The sequence below is a fragment of the Triticum urartu genome, chromosome 7A (assembly GCF_056163025.1).
Source record: "Triticum urartu cultivar PI428250 chromosome 7A, HENAU_Tu73, whole genome shotgun sequence".
In the NCBI taxonomy this organism is placed as follows: Eukaryota; Viridiplantae; Streptophyta; class Magnoliopsida; order Poales; family Poaceae; genus Triticum; species Triticum urartu.
In genome coordinates this window covers 710967888-710985321 of record NC_141879.1, presented here as the reverse complement: position 1 = coordinate 710985321, position 17434 = coordinate 710967888, and the positions used below count along the sequence as shown (strand labels likewise).

At 49.0% G+C, this 17434-nt stretch overlaps 1 pseudogene; it reads right to left on the bottom strand.

Moving 5' to 3' along the window:
* Positions 1-8755: 8755 nt before the first annotated feature.
* LOC125521185 (small polypeptide DEVIL 4 pseudogene) lies at positions 8756-9564 on the bottom strand (annotated as a pseudogene).
* Between the last annotated feature and the right edge of the window lie 7870 nt (positions 9565-17434).

Genomic DNA, 17434 nt, shown 5'->3' with positions numbered 1-17434 from the left:
GGTACATCAAAATGCATAAACTCATAATGTAACTATCATCGTAACCTTAAGCGTGCGGACCCTACGGGTTCGAGAACAATGTAGACATGACCGAGACATGTCTCCGGTCAATAACCAATAGCGGGACCTGGATGCCCATATTGGCTCCTACATATTCTACGAAGATCTTTATCGGTCAGACCGCATAACAACATACGTTGTTCCCTTTGTCATCGGTATGTTACTTGCCCGAGATTCGATCGTCGGTATCCAATACCTAGTTCAATCTCGTTACCGGCAAGTCTCTTTACTCGTTCCGTAATACATCATCTCACAACTAACATATTAGTTGCAGTGCTTGCAAGGCTTATGTGATGTGCATTACCGAGAGGGCCCAGAGATACCTCTCCGACAATCGGAGTGACAAATCCTAATCTCGAAATACACCAACCCAACATCTACCTTTGGAGACACCTGTAATGCTCCTTTATAATCACCCAGTTACGTTCTGACGTTTGGTAGCACCCAAAGTGTTCCTCCGGTAAACGGGAGTTGCATAATCTCATAGTCATAGGAACATGTATAAGTCATGAAGAAAGCAATAGCAACATACTAAACGGTCGGGTGCTAAGCTAATGGAATGGGTCATGTCAATCAGATCATTCAACTAATGATGTGACCTCGTTAATCAAATAACAACTCATTGTTTATGGTCAGGAAACATAACCATCTTTGATTAACGAGCTAGTCAAGTAGAGGCATACTAGTGACACTCTGTTTGTCTATGTATTCACACATGTATTATGTTTCCGGTTAATACAATTCTAGCATGAATAATAAACATTTATCATGAAATAAGGAAATAAATAATAACTTTATTATTGCCTCTAGGGCATATTTCCTTCAGATGCAGGGGCACACCTTCTCGACACCAATGCGCGAGCTCGACATCGATGCTTACGATGGCATCCTTGGCATGGACTGGCTGGCGCAGCACAACCCCATGACCTGCCACTGGCAAGACAAGTTCGTCTCATTCCTCCACGACGGCGAGCAAGTCACGCTGCGCAGCGTCAAACCCAAGGCCACCGAGACCCTGACGGCGGTGGAGCCAGCAGAACTTCGCAAGTTGATCGCCGACAACGAGGTTTGGGCAATGGCCATGGTGGATGCTTGTCCGCCCGTGCAGACCAAGCGCAAGTCACCGAGCCAGACCCCACTCGCCGACCTCCTCGACGAGTACACCGATGTCTTCGCCGCGCCCCAAGGACTGCCGCCGCACCGTCAGTACGACCACGCCGTCACATTGGTGGAAGGGGCGATTCCGGCCAATACTCACCCCTACCGCTACTCTCCCCTGCAGAAAGACGAGATCGAGCTGCAGGTCCGCGAGATGCTGGACTCGGGGATCATTACTCACAGCGTGAGCCCCTACGCGGCACTGGTGCTGCTCGTCAAGAAGAAGGACGGCACCTGGAGGTTTTGCATCGACTACCGCCGGCTCAACGACACGACGATCAAAAACAAGTTTCCCCTGCCAATCATGGACGAACTGCTCGATGAACTGGCGGGCGCTACGGTCTTCTCCAAGCTTGATCTACGGTCTGGCTATCACCAGATTCGAATGCGTGAAGAAGATGGGGCCAAGACGGCGTTCAAAACCCATCACGGCCATTTTCAGTTCCGCGTCATGCCGTTCGGCCTCACCAACGCACCGGCAACATTTCAGTGCCTGATGAATGCAATCTTCAGTAAGTACATTCGCAAGTTCGTCATCATTTTCCTTGACGATATTCTGGTCTTCAGTGAAACGATGGAGGAGCACCTAGAACATGTGCGCACGGTGCTGGAGTTGCTCTGGCAACACCAACTCTATGTCAAGGCCTCCAAGTGCGAGTTTGCCACCGACCACATCGACTACCTCGGGCATGTGATTTCACGCGAGGGCGTCGCCACCGATGCGGAGAAGACCCAAGCCATGGTGCAGTGGCCTACGCCTACGACGCCGACTGAACTTCGCGGTTTCCTCGGCCTTACAGGCTACTATCGCAAGTTTGTGCCGCACTACGGCATCATCGCCAAGCCACTCACGCAGCTCCTCACCAAGAAAGGCTTCGAGTGGTCCGAGCACGCCCAAGCTGCGTTCAACCTGCTCAAGCAGGCCATGGTCACCACACCGGTGCTCGCGCTTCCCAACTTCGACAAGCCGTTCGCCATCCAGACGGATGCCTGCGACACGGGCATCGGCGCGGTGCTCACTCAAGAGGGGCACCCCGTGGCCTATTTTAGCAAGGCGCTGGGTGCACGCAACCAGAAACTCTCCACTTACGAGAAGGAGTTCCTCGCGGTTATGATGGCTGTGGACAAGTGGCGACAGTATCTACAACGCGGGTCGTTCGTGTTGGGTTTCATAGTAATTTCAAAAAAATTCCTACGCACACGCAAGATCATGTGATGCATAGCAACGAGAGGGGAGAGTGTTGTCTACGTACCCACGCAGACCGACTGCGGAAGCGATGACACAACGTAGAGGAAGTAGTCGTACGTCTTCACGATCCAACCGATCAAGCACCGAAACTACGGCACCTCCGAGTTCGAGCACACGTTCAGCTCGATGACGATCCCCGGACTCCGATCCAGCAATGTCGGGGAAGAGTTTCGTCAGCACGACGGCGTGGTGACGATTTTGATGTACTACAGCAGCAGGGCTTCGCCTAAACTCCGCTACAGTATTATCGAGGACTATGGTGGCTGGGCGCGCCGCACACGGCTAAGGAATAGATCACGTGGATCAACTTGTGTTTCTTGATCTCTCTTTGGTGCTAGCCCTGCCCCTCCATTTATATGTTGAGCCCTCGGGTCGAAACTTGGAGTAAAAGCCTCCACAAAGTCGGTTTCACCCGAAAGGCAAGAGTCCTTCTCGGACTCCAGGGCCAGACGCCAGGGACCCTGGCGTCTGGCCCCTGGACTCCGCAAAACTTCCTTTTGCGCTTTCCAAAAACCTTGTGGGCTTTCCCCTTTGCACAAATAAAGTGTTCTCGTACCCAAACATTTCGGGAAACATCCGGAACCCCTTCTGGTGATTTCCGGAACCCTTCCGGTGACCAAACACTATTATCATATATATCAAACTTTATCTCCGGACCATTCCGGAGTTCCTCGTCATGTCCGTGATCTCATCTCAGACTCCGAACAACATTCGGTACATCAAAATGCATAAAACTCATAACAACTGTCATCGTAACTTTAAGCGTGCGGACCCTACGGGTTCGAGAACAATGTAGACATGACCGAGACACGTCTCCGTTCAATAACCAATAGCGGGACCTGGATGCCCATATTGGCTCCTACATATTCTACGAAGATCTTTATCGGTCAGACCGCATAACAACATACGTTGTTCCCTTTGTCATCGGTATGTTACTTGCCCGAGATTCGATCGTCGGTATCCAATACCTAGTTCAATCTCGTTACCGAAAAGTCTCTTTACTCGTTCCGTAATACATCATCTCACAATTAACATATTAGTTGTAATGCTTGCAAGGCTTATGTGATGTGCATTACCGAGAGGGCCCAGAGATACCTCTCCGACAATCGGAGTGACAAAACCTAATCTCGAAATACGCCAACCCAACATGTACCTTTGGAGACACTTGTAGTACTCCTTTATAATCACCCAGTTACGTTGTGACGTTTGGTAGTACCCAAAGTGTTCCTCCGGTAAACGGGAGTTGCATAATCTCATAGTTATAGGAACATGTATAAGTCATGAAGAAAGCAATAGCAACATACTAAACGATCGGGTGCTAAGCAAATGGAATGGGTCATGTCAATCAGATCATTCTCTTAATGATGTGATCCCGTTAATCAAATAACAACTCATTGTTCATGGTTAGGAAACATAACCATCTTTGATTAACGAGCTAGTCAAGTAGAGGCATACTAGTGACACTTTGTTTGTCTATGTATTCACACATGTATTATGTTTCCGGTTAATACAATTCTAGCATGAATAATAAACCTTTTATCATGATTATAAGGAAATAAATAATAACTTTATTATTGCCTCTAAGGCATATTTCCTTCGGTTCGACATCCTCATGGATCATAAGAGTCTCTGCAATTTGGGCGAGCAACACCTCGAGACAGACGTCCAGCGCAAGGCCATGTCCAAGCTCGTCGGCCTTCAGTTTCGCTTCCTGTACAAGCGCGGCCTCGACAACGGAGCCGCGGATGCGCTCTCCCGGGTGCGCAAGCTCATGGACGTGGCCGCGCTCTCGATCTGCCAGCCGGCGTGGTTGCAAGAGGTGGCTAACTCCTATCCAACGAACGCGGAGGCTCAAGAGCACCTCCAACATCTAGCCGTGTCCAGCCCGGATGCAAACGGGTACGAGCTCCACCGTGGCGTCATTCGTCGTCAAGGCCGGCTCTGGATTGGGGCGAACACGACCCTGCGCACCAAGCTGATCGCCGCGCTCCACAACAGCGCGGTGGGCGGCCACTCGGGCGTCACGGCGACTTATCACCGTGTCAAGAAGCACTTCGAGTGGCGTGGCCTGAAGAGAGACGTGGAGGAGTTCGTGCATCAATGCGTCGTCTGTCAACATGCCAAGCACGAGCACACCAGGCCGGCCGGCCTCCTCGCGCCTCTGCCCATTCCTTCGGCGCCATGGGAGGACCTGACGATGGATTTTATCGAGGGCCTGCCGGCGTCCGAGAGCTGCAATTCCATCATGGTGGTCGTCGACCGCTTCACCAAGTTCGCGCACTTCGTGCCACTCCGCCACCCCTTCACCGCCGCGACTGTCGCCCGCGCGTTCTGGGACAACATTGTGAAGCTGCACGGCATCCCTTCGTCCATCATCTCCGACCGCGACAAGATATTCATGAGCAACCTCTGGCGCGAACTGCTTGAGAGCGCGGGCACCAAGCTCTTGTACTCAACGGCGTACCACCCGCAGACTGATGGCCAGAGCGAGCGGGTGAACCAGTGCCTGGAGATGTACCTGCGCCGCGCCGTCCACGATTCCCCCAGCAAGTGGCGCCGCTGGCTACCGATGGCTGAGTTCTGGTACAACTCGACCTTCCATTCATCTCTCCAGTGCACACCCTTCAAGGCCCTGTATGGCAGAGAAGCCAACTTGGGCGCAATGGCAACCTGGGCGGAGGCGACACCGGCCGGCGACGACCTGGACTGGGTAGAGCATACAGATGCCATACGCGCCTAGCTGGCGCGTGCCCAGCACCGCTTCAAGAAGCAGGCGGACAAGCACCGCGTCGAGCGCTCATTCCAAGTGGGAGAACATGTCTTGCTGAAACTGCAGTCTTATGTGCAACGCTCCGTGGTCTCGCGCCCATGCGCCAAGCTCGCCTACAAGTTCTTCGGCCCCTACACCGTGCTTGAGAAGATTGGACCTCTGGCTTACAAGCTGGATCTGCCGCCGGACAGCCGCGTGCACCCGGTCTTCCACGTCTCCCAGCTGAAGCCGTTCACGCCGGACTACTCACCGATTTTCGCCGAGCTTCCCCGAGTCGAAGACCTGTCTGCGTCGACGACAGAGCCCGTCAAGATCCTGGAGAGGCGTATGATGAAGCATGGCGACGCGCCCGTGGTGCAGCTCAAGATACAATGGTCGTCGTCGTCCCCGGACTCGGCCACCTGGGAGGACTATGACGTGCTATGTCGGCGTTTTCCCACGGCACCCATTTGGGAGGGGGAGGCCTCTTCTTAAGGAGGGGAGAATGTCACACCTAATCAGCTGATTAGTGTGCCTAGGTGCTGGCTGGCGGGCCCAGCCAGCTGGCCTGCCAAGTGGAGGCGTGGGTGCGTTAAGGGTGGCTGTGGAGGCATGCGTGTGTAGATCATTCTGTGTATCCAAACCTTCCTCTACAATCCTAACCCCTTCTCCAAGCTCATCCCCCTTCCTCACCTGCTCCCTCTCACCTACTCTAGATCGCCGATCCCCTCTCCGATCAGGGGCGTTACATTATGTAGTAAGTACTCCCTCCGTAAATAAATACTTAACATATATGGTGACCTCTTTATAAATTAAGTGGAAACCGCGGTACACCATCATGTACTGAAATTAGATGTGCATATCTTCAACAGATTAACCAAGCATTTATACATATCTTCAATTAGATGTGCTGTTCATCTTGTACGCTAACAGAAGAACTGAGCTTCTTGCTGCACCTGTACCGCCGGCTCTCCTGCCGGTCACACACCTCCCCCCTGTACCCCCCACCCCCCGCCGGTCAGGCGGTCATACACCTTCCCCCTGTAGCAAGTACAGTTGAGGGTCTTACCACAGTGACCGCCGGATTTCTCCTCCTCCCGCTTCCTCATTGAGCGGTGGCCGTGGCGGGAAGCTACGACGCCAACGCATCTATCGATGCGCGCACGGTCATCTTGCCCGGTCGCATAGTGGGGAGGAAGAGAGATGGGGGAAATAGGCGGAGGAGGGCGAGGGCTCCGGCGCCGGCGAGGGATTGGGATCACGAACATGAGGCCTTCGGTGCGCCTGTGTATATCGCTATGGGCTCCAGTACGCAGCAGCAAAAATCTTGCTTGGGCCTGGGTCAGTCGTGAATAGGCGGCCCACTTAAGCGTGTTCGGCGGACCAGGCTCGATCAAGCCAGCATTTTTTTCAATTATCAACATTTTTTTGCCCTAGAAAAAAATTATCAACATTTTTTTAGGTGAACTGGTAACTAGTTTGGTGATCTATGGAAACATACTTTGGTTAATATTTATCTTTTTCGTCAGGTTTATCATTTATGTTATGCTATGGCTATTTCTTTTCATAGAATCCACTTTCCGCATGACCCAAGTTGTGACACACATATCGCACAAAAGTAGAATCAACCACCGTAACATGAATGATAATCTTAAGAAAATAAAACTAGGATCACTGGATTTATTATCATATTTTATGTGGCTATGGATGTTAGCTTGATTGTGTGTTCATTTTTGTAATTCTGAGAATGAAAAGGCTGTATTTGTTTCTTTTTCCTTTTTTTTCTCGTCAGTTTTTCCCATTGTATATTTTATTTATAAAATATATGAAAAATACATTTGTGCAGTTACGCATGGCCGGTGGACATGGATTGCGCACGAATCGGCGGCATATGCAACTCCGGTTGCACGAGACCGGTCAACAAGCAATTGCAGTTGCATGCCGGTGCGGGAGCGGACAATTCTAGTTGTGTGTGGCGTTGCCTAAAAAAATAAGTTGGGTGTGGCTTGTAAACACGGAAAATACATAAATCTATTAAACCAAAAATTGAAAAGAAACAAAAAAGTAGACAAATATCTGAATCTTCGTGTAAAATCCGACAACACATGAGCTAGGTGGAATTTAGTTAATGAAAACTAACATATTCGTGAAATCTTTTCTAAGAAATATAGGATTGGATTTTAGGAAGAAGAACAAAAAATGGAAACCCATTTTTTTCTAAGTTCCCATAACATTTTTTGTATTTCTGTATTAAAAATTAGAAAACAGGAATATTTTTAAAAAATTGAATGCGTGAACATTATTTGAAACTCCCTGAACATTTTTTGAATTGTTAAAAAATCTAATGGTCTTCTATGACCAATTTAAGGCACCATGCCAAGTTGTTTGAGTTTTAAACAAGTTTTGTATTTTTTGGAGTTTTCTCAGTGAATATAAATGGCCGAACATTTTGCAATATGTATACAATGTCAAAAGTCATTCAAACCTGACGTGGATGCCTACCATGGACATGCCCACCTGCTTGCCAAATTTGGAATCATTCTAAGGATGTTCAAAAATAGACCATGTTTAACGTAGTGTGTCCGGGTAGGCCTTTCAAAAAGCAACAAATTTATTTTTGACATTATGTTAGCTCTTTCCATGTTCAAATTTTGTTAGCTCTTTTTTGAAAATGTTCATGTTTTGACATTATGAACTATTTTTGAAGACACGAACATTCTTTTGAAATTTGTACAACTTTTAAAAATGCGAATATTTGTATTTTATGAACAAAATTTGAAAATACGAACATTTTTTTAAAATAAACAATTTGATTCAAGAGCGAGCATTTTTTGAAAAGGAAAAGCAACGAAAAAGGTAAAACAAAAAAATGAAAAAGAAACAAAAAAATTGAAAAAAGAAATAGTGGAAAAAAGACTGGTTCGACAATGGGCGGGCCCAGCGAAACCGGAGGAGAAGAAAAGGAAATTAAGAAGTAAATAGGCACGAGCATTTAGATCTTGTAGTTGGTTAGTGAAGTTCTCTCTGAAATAAGATCGCTGGGTCATCCGTGAGCGTCTTGATCCTGGAGAGATGTCCGGTGCGCCGCTGAGGGAACCCCTCTTGGCTCTTGCATACTGGCAGGAGCTATCCGAGCGTGCCCTCGTGTGAGCGGCGAACATCTCTGTCATTGCCGCTTCAGAGCTAAGACCTTGGCAGCGGGAATTTCTCACGAGACTGAGGCCATGGAAGTAGCCGAGGACCTGCTGCTCCTGGGCCACGGCCACCCACAGGTTGAACGACGGCGACAGTGCGTGGCGGTGCCATGTTGGCCTCCTCCTCGAGGAATTGCTCTCGCTGGACTCCTCAGAATTCTTGGAGCACGGTGGCGCTCCGCAGCAGGTAATTATTCTGGTGAGTTCTTTGTGGATGCGGTGCTGGACATGGTGGGGAAAAAAAGTAACTAGTAGATGTGATCTATAGAAGAAAAGATGGAACACGCGCAAGAAACACCGAGATCAGCTAGCATCACACGAGTTTTGGAACGGGCCGATAAGCGATTGGTCCAATGATTCCTTATCTTTCAGCTGATATATTGCATTCCAGTATTCGGCACTGATGTAATTGTACAATGGGATACACCTGCTGAAGGGTCGCTATTGCTTTGCTGCTACTTCTACTTCTATAATTTAACTCGCCTCTTATGTACAAGTACTACCTGCCGACACCATTGTGGCACAGCACAATCACAGACCCAAAACCAAAAAGTATATCTTTGCTTCAAACACCATCCATGGAATGGAAGGACGGATCCATCCATGGAGCGAGGGAGTCAGTCGTGCCAGCGGAGGAGCATGACGACGCAGCGCTGGATGATGTAGAGCCTGGCCCTGTGTTCCTTGAGGCTCCTGCTCAAGCCTCCTCCACTCCTCTGGCTCTTCCCCATAAGCTTCATCTTTGCTTCAACACACACACACTCTCTCTCCCTCTCTCTGTGGTGTGGAGAACTGGAGATCGTTGGAAGTGAACGAGGTGTAGTGAAGGAGTGTTGCTGAACTCTCACTCTGGCCAATGATTTCTCCTCGGCAACGGGTGGGCTTATATATAGGGACGGAGGAGGGGGCTAGATTCAGATCCAGATGGCGCACACGAGCTAGGTAGCTGGTAGGGATGAAAGAGGTAGAAGGAAGAAGACGACCGCGGCTTAGCAGTTGATAATGCGGGGCGAGCGTGGGGAGGGAGGGAGGGCCACATGGGCGTGCAACGGCAGACAGCGCAGCGCGGATTCCTGCTGCCCCCGGGACCGCCGGGCAAGGTGGCTCGGCCGTCGTGCTCCGCGTCAGAGGGCGTGCATGCGTGCGGTGCGCTGCCCCGGCCTGGCCCCGGTGGAAAATGTGTCGGGGCACGGCGGCGAAGGGGTCGCTGCCATGCCCACGCACGCCCTCTCGTGCGTCGACCGCTAGCTCCACGCTTGGTCCTCGTGCGCTCCAGCTCAGGCCAGTGCAGGCCACAACCTCTCCCACCTCCGCTGTCTCGTTCCCATGGTGGTTCATGACTCGGATCTGATCGATCGGACCGTGCGCGGGTCACCGTTTTCCTCCTTTCTTTTTCTTTCACCTGTCGTTCCTAGCCACGGCCTACTGCGAGTCCACCGCAGCAAACCGGCTGGGGTGGAGAATGTTTTTTTCTTTTGAAACAAGGGGTGGAGAATGTTTAGGGCATCTCCAACATCATTGCATCAAACGCTGCTAAAATCTGGGAAAAAATGTTTAAACACTTTGTGTCATCCAACGCTTTGCATCAAACTGTCGTGGTTTGCACGTCCAAATTCCACCAAACCAAAAACAAAGCTGAGAAGGTTTGGGGGAGTCTGGACGCCCGCCAAGTCAGACTTCTGCACATCTCGCCCACCAAAGCCCTCGCCTCGGAGCCCTTTCCCCACTTCATCCCTCCTTTCTTACTCCGTATCCGCATCCACCAAGATCGCCGCCCAGTTTTTGCCAGGAAACCGTTGCTCCACCCAGGCGCCTTGTACTTTGCTGTCATTTCACCTCAGAATTAGTCCTCAGCCCAGGTACCGTTTGCTCCTGCTAATGTCGTCCATGGAGTGTTCGACCAAATGTCATTGAGATCTTTTTTCTAATTTCTCCTTGTTTAACATGAAGCAAGTACGATGGTGGGGCACCAGTGAGGGAGAATGCATTGCTGTGCAACGCGTGGTTGGCCACGATGTATTTGCAACATGTGCATTTTTTGGTTTCATGAGCACAAGCACAAACACCCTACAATTTGGATGTGATCCATGACTGCAATACGAAGTCACATCAGTGGTACACCATTTCAAAAGCTGTCATGAAATATTGCGGTGCGATTTTGCAAGCGGAAATATTGTGGCTAACAGGCATGCCAGTCATGGATATCGTAAGTTTTGCTTTCATGTTGCTCTACGTGCTGGTCAGTTCATTGATCAGTGAATGTTGGAACTTGATGGTCATGACATTCTATAGCTCGGACGCGTCGCTGCAATGCACCAAAGGATGGAGGGCAAGCTCTTCACATTGACACATTGTTGTATGGGAGGGGGCAGCCCATGTGGGTGAACTCATGCATCGATGGAGAAGTTCAATCTCGAGGAGAGAAAGCCTGAGACGAAGGCCGCTTTCGAGGATTATGGGTTAACATCTGGCGCTTTTATTAGATTTTAAATGTATAGTTGAATTGTTGTAGAACGATGATTCAAAATGAGGTTGCATGGCAGATATTTGGTTAGGTTTTATTCTGTTATTTTCTTTTTAAAACGGATATTTGGTGCACCGAATTGGATGATCGCTGTTCCATTATCCGTGAACACATCCGAACGTGTCGTGAATGTTTATTGTCAATTTTAATGCACAGCGTCGAAGATGCCCTCACAATGCAGAGACAGAGATACTCCTTTGCCTTTTCTTTTTCTAAAATATCAGTTTGCGTCCAGGTATCAGGAGATAGGGGGTACCTGAGGCTTGACAAAGGTATTTTTTTGATTAATGGGACACCAGGATCTCATTAGCGACTAGTGAGGTCGGGAGCACATGCTTTTTTGAGGACAAGTCATTAAGAGAGTGTCGCCGGGACGAGGTGCCAAGGACCAACTCGTAGGCGTTTTGTCATTTTCATATTCCCACAGGCAGATGTTAACAAAGTAACCACTTGAAGGCCGGGGTTGGGGGTGCATGTGCGCCTGTCGGCCTGGCCTCCTTGATGCATGATGATGGGTGCACAGGAGTAACCATCTTTGCTTTCTTCGATTGGTGGATTAAATTTGAATCTGTGTACTTCCATGACTGTAAAAACAATTCCAGTCAAGAGTCCAAGCCGCGCTACATGTGAGCACGACGTGGAGGGAGATTCGCGGCGACGCACAACTTCTATTTACTACACACAAGGTACTAACCGTCATGACTAGGCGAGCTTACATACTTCCTCCGTTCCGGTTTACTGGTCTCCTGATGTTTTAGATCAAAGTGGTTTATGGGTTTTCTCATATTTTGTGTAAAATTTTAAGCATATGCACGACTAATGAAATAAATTTATATTCTGCAAAAAATGTACTATTGTATTAATACCAGAAAGTGGATTCACAACGTATAAGTTTTGTGACATGTGGTTTATATTATTTGTTAAATTTATAATCAAAGTTCGACCCTAAACACGATGGGCCCTAATAAACGAGGAAGAAAGAAGTACAATTGATCAAGGAACTGACTGTCAGACAAGTTGGCTGTTGGCGGCAGAGCACTGTGCGCCTTGCCCGCCACCCGTGTTGGAGCCCCATGCTCCGCAGGGTTGTGTGCCTGGGTTGCTTTCTTTTAGAATAATTCCTTAAGATTAACATAATAGGATTTTGATCTCCGAGTAGAACACTTTATATATGGCGGAAGATTAGGTACTGACCATAATCATGTGAATCCATTAGGGGTGGCCATGGCCGCACCTGTACCTTTGTGTCTCTAACAATTAAAGTGATGGTCATGGAAGAAGTGCAACAACAAGGAGACGTAGAAAATGTGTGGGGCGTAGCATGGTGCACCTTTACCTTTGTGTCTCTAACAATGAAATGAATGGTCGTGGAAGAGGTGTAGCAACAAGGAGACGTAGAAAACGTGAGGGCCATAGCATGGCTGCACCTTTACCTTTGTGTCTCTAACAATGAAATGAATGGTCGTGAAAGAGGTGTAGCAACAAGGAGACGTAGAAAACGTGAGGGCCATAGCATGGCTGCACATTTACCTTTGTGTCTCTAACAATAAAGATGATGGTCGTGGAAGAAGTGCAGCAGAGACGTAGAAAACGTGAGGGACGCAGCATTGCTGCACCTTTACCTTCATGTCCCTAACAATGAAGTGATGATCGTGGAAGAAATGCAGCGACAAGGAGACGTAGAAAACGTGAGGAGCGTAGCATGGCTGCACCTTTACCTTTGTGTCTCTAACAATGAAAGTGATGGGCGTGGAAGAAGTGTAACAACAAAAAGATGTAGAAAACGTGAGGGACATAGCATCACTGCACCTTTAGCTTTGTGTCTCTAACAATGAAGCGATGGTCGTGGAAGAAGTGCAGCAACAAGGAGACATATAAACCATGAGGGTCGTAGCATGGCTACATCTTTACCTTTCTGTCTTTAACAATGAAGGGATGGTCATGGAAGAAGTGCGGCAACAAGGAGATGTAGAAAATGTGAGTCATGTCCCTAACAATGAAGCGATGGTCGTGGAAGAAATGCTGCGACAAGGAGACGTAGAAAACGTGAGGGGCATAGCATGGCTGCACCTTTACCTTTGTGTCTCTAACAATGAAATGAATGGTCGTGGAAGAGGTGTAGCGACAAGGAGACGTAGAAAACGTGAAGGCCATAGCATGGCTGCACCTTTACCTTTGTGTCTCTAACAACAAAGATGATGGTCGTGGAAGAAGTGCAGCAGAGACGTAGAAAACGTGAGGGACGCAACATTGCTGCACCTTTACCTTCATGTCCCTAACAATGAAGTGATGGTCATGGAAGAAATACAGCGACAAGGAGACGTAGAAAACATGAGGGGCGTATCATGGCTGCACCTTTACCTTTGTGTCTCTAACAATAAAAGTGATGGTCGTGCAAGAAGCGCAACAACAAGAAGATGTAGAAAACGTGATGGACGTAGCATCACTCCGCCTTTAGCTTTGTGTCTCTAACAATGAAGCGATGGTCGTGGAAGAAGTGCAGCAACAAGGAAACATATAAAACATGAAGGTCGTAGCATGACCGCATCTTTACCTTTCTATCTCTAACAATGAAGTGATGGTCGTGGAAGAAGTGCAGCAACACGGAGATGTAGACAACGCGAGGGGCGTAGCATGACCGCATCTTTACCTTTGTGTCTCTAACAATTGTCATGGAAGAAGTGCAACAACAAGGAGACACGGAAAAAAAATGAGGGGCATAGCATGGCTGGACATTTACCTTTGTGTCTCTAACAATGAAGTGATGGTTGTGGAGGAAATGCAGCAATAAGGAGACGCAGAAAGCATGAGCAGCGTAGCCTGGCTAGACACTTATCTTTGTGTCTCTAACAATGAATGATGGTCATGAAGAAAGTGCAGCAACAAGGAGACGTAGAAAATATGAGGGGCGTAGCATGGCTGGACCTTTACCTTTGTGTCTCTAACCATGAAGTGATGGTCGTGGAAGAAGTGCAACAACAAGGAGACGCAGAAAACACAAGGGGCATAGTGTGGTTGTACATTTACCTTTGTGTCTCTAACAATAAAGTGATGGTCATGGAAGAATTGAGAAACAAGAAGACACAGAAAACATGAGGGGCGTAGCATGGTGGACCTTTACCTTTGCGTCTCTAACAATGAAGTAATAGTCGTGGAATAAGTGTAGCAACAAGGAGACGTAGAAAACATGAGGGGCATAGCAAGCAAGGACGCCTAGGGGCGGCGGCTCTGGGGAGTTCCGCCGCGTGGCGTGGTGGCATGGAGGTGGCCAGGGATGTAGGGATTAATCTAGGCTCTACGTGCCTGTGGTGCCTACTGCTCACGAGAAAGCATGGTGGCCATGGACGGTGCTCCAGTCCCAGGTTTCTCGGTTGGCCATCATGGTCGATGTCGGAGCAGATCCATGGAAAATCTGATCCCTCCCCTTTGCAACCTCTCTCGGTCGTGTCGGTCCAGTCCTAAGACGGGCTGCCACGTCATCGTATGTTTTGGTTCTGGTGGCCACAGATATGGTGATGTGTGGGTGTCTGTGGGCCAAGGACAGAGGGGCTATTGCCATGGCGTACTTGAAAGTGGGCATCAGTGGCACTGAACTGTATCTATGCTCGGTCCAGTTGGGTCTGGCTGGGGATGTAGCGTGGTTGAGTCACCAGATTCGCTGAGACTCGATAGTCGATGTCGGGCCATGTGTGGAGGGAGATGCCTTCCTGCTATTCCTTCCGTAGTTTTTAAAGTGCAATGTTGGCGGTGGGCTGGATCTTGGATGTCGGAGCAACGACTCTGGGTAGCGGTCCATCAATAGTGACTTTACTTGCCCGTCCGATGTGGCCACTCAATGTGCACTTTTGTTTGGTTATTTTGTTAGATGTGTAGCCATGGTGTGTATATTCTTTTTTCTTGTAATTGATTTATGTTGTTCAAACACTTAAAACTTTGATGTAGGTTGCTTGGTTTCTTGTTAGAGTTTCTCAATTTAAAGAGGGACACAGCTTGCGCCTATTTTAAAACAATAAGAGCATCTCCAATAGGTGTTGCATAATAAGCCATGACCACTTTTTAGGCTAAAATAATGCTCTAATAGGTGCCCATCAATAAAAATTTGAGATACATGGGCACCAGAACCCAGGATATATTTTTGTAAAAGTAGCCCAACTGAGTGAGATCGTAGAAATTTGCTCCTGCTGGGAGCCGAACCCCAACCTGCAAGGATGCGCCGTTGCAACCTTGCAACTTTTTAGGCTAATATAATGCTCTAATAGGTGCCCTATCTATAAAAAATTACTCTGAATATACAACACCACCAAAATGGGGCAGCAAGTATTGCAAATGTGCAACACCTGGGCCTTTGGAGCAAAAAAAATCTAGTCTCGTAGCAGCCCTAACCCCACGCGATAGCCGCACCACTGTTGCACCACCGCCGCCACCAAATTGGCCAAATCCGCATCACGTCACACACTGCTGTCGTCGGATCTTCACCCATGTCGTCGTTTCCCACTGCACCAACTGAATCTGCCACTGTTCGACCTCTATTTTGTCGACGCCCACCTCCACACCTCCGCCACCACCGCACACTTGATTCGACAGTCGCCCGTCCCTAGCCGATGTTGCACCACCTCCGTGCTTCCACTGTCTCGTCTCATCGCCACATTGTCGCTGTACTTGCAGCACCGCAATGCCATCGAAGCTCAAGTCCAAGAGCAAGACCGGCTTGCAATGGGGTGCGGGCGCGTGGCTACAACATCTTCGATGTCGAGTTCCAGTGCAACAACCCTCTCTACTGGCTTGACACGTTTAAGTTGGCAGACCTCATGGTGCGAGCCTACGATGTTGCCGTTTGGCGGTTCGACGAGCTACGAGAGGAGCTCAACTTCCCGGAGATCGCAACCCAGGAGGATGTGAAGTTCATTGGTCTGCTGGTGACCATTGTGCCAATCAATGAGGAGGAGAATAATAAGTAGGACATCCAAATTCTTCCCGGTGAGAGCGATGCGGAGGGCATGGCAAGGTTTGCGAGGGAGAACACACAATATGTCCAATACGAGGCAGAGTTCTTTTGGAAGCGAGACCACCGAAGAAGGAGTAGAACAAGGAGGAGAACAAGGCCAACCCCTCGACTCGGAGGAGGAGGGGTTCACTTCCGATCAAGAGTAGACCCTAGCATAAAGGAACTCCACCGACATTGACTATGGGTCGGACGAGTAGAGTAGTAGTGCTCTTTTTTGTTTGATGAAGTAGTATGACGAACCTTTATGTTTAGGATTTAAATCTATGCAATACTTGGATGTTTGTTTGAATTGGTCTATCAATATTAAAAAATGTCTTTAGGGCATCTTTTGGAGTTGGAGGTCTTTGGGGTTGTACATGGGTGTTGCCAAATTTGCTCCAATCACCAAAAGATGCTCTATTATAGGGCATCTATCAAAGATGCTCCTGTACACATAGTGTAGTTACATACAAACAAGATGGTCCGTAAGAGCATTTTAAATGTGGACCATCAAAATGCCGGCAATTGTCTGGACGAAGCTGTTCAGACGCAGTTTGCCATCAAAGGCGAACCCTTATTTGTTTGTGGACGCGCCCGCCTTTCTGTTTTCTTGCAAACTGTAAGCAAACTAGGTAGGCTTTGCAAGATTCCCGACCTCTGCCATGTACACGTCTGACACCTTGGGCCCACACAAAATTGAGGTAGAGCCTGCGCATTTGGAGCGGCCCGCACAGTTTCTGCGCCAAAACCCGCGCTTTCCCAATCCTCTCCACTCTGATTGCCGCCACCCTCCACCCTAATTCCTGTGCTTTTCACCTTCTGCCGTTGCATAGTCCCATACTTAAAACTGACGGAGTCGGCGAAAGTGGAGGATGCTAGGTCCGCAAGATCAACTCAGCGACACAACAAGCCTGCCACATCAAAAGGAAGTCAAAGCTTCAAGAGGGTGCTGAGCAGGGTGCAGGGGGAGGGAACGAGGTGGAGGGGCCAGTCGGGGTGGGGACGTGAGGCATCGTCGCCGTCGTCCATGCACAAGCTGCCCTAGTCACACCAATACCAGCGTCCCTACTTCTACGCCGCCAAGCAGCTCGGCCGGTAGTCCCCAATCTTCGCTGCTGAGTACGTGTTGTATTTTGTCGACGTCAATGCGGCACCACTATATTTTGCCAACTCGGCATCGTTGTATCTTGTCTGGACACCGGGTGTGGATCAGCTCGGTGCTCGCTCTCTATTCGGCGGTATGTCTCAACTGAGCAAGACGATGTATGATGATGCGGGCATGGAGTTGATGGAGATGATCCATGATGGAGGCGGTGTTGGCTTCGAGGATGGAAAAGTGGAGGACTTAGAGCCAAAGGTGTACACCCAACAGCGGGGCACGTACACCCAGCAGCCAAGCACGTACACCCTATATACGGACTCGTACACCTGGCAGTTGTGCCAGGACATGTACGCTGATGCGATGGGCCTTGACCCAGAGGATTGGCCAGACGATCCAAAGAAGAGGGGCATAGGA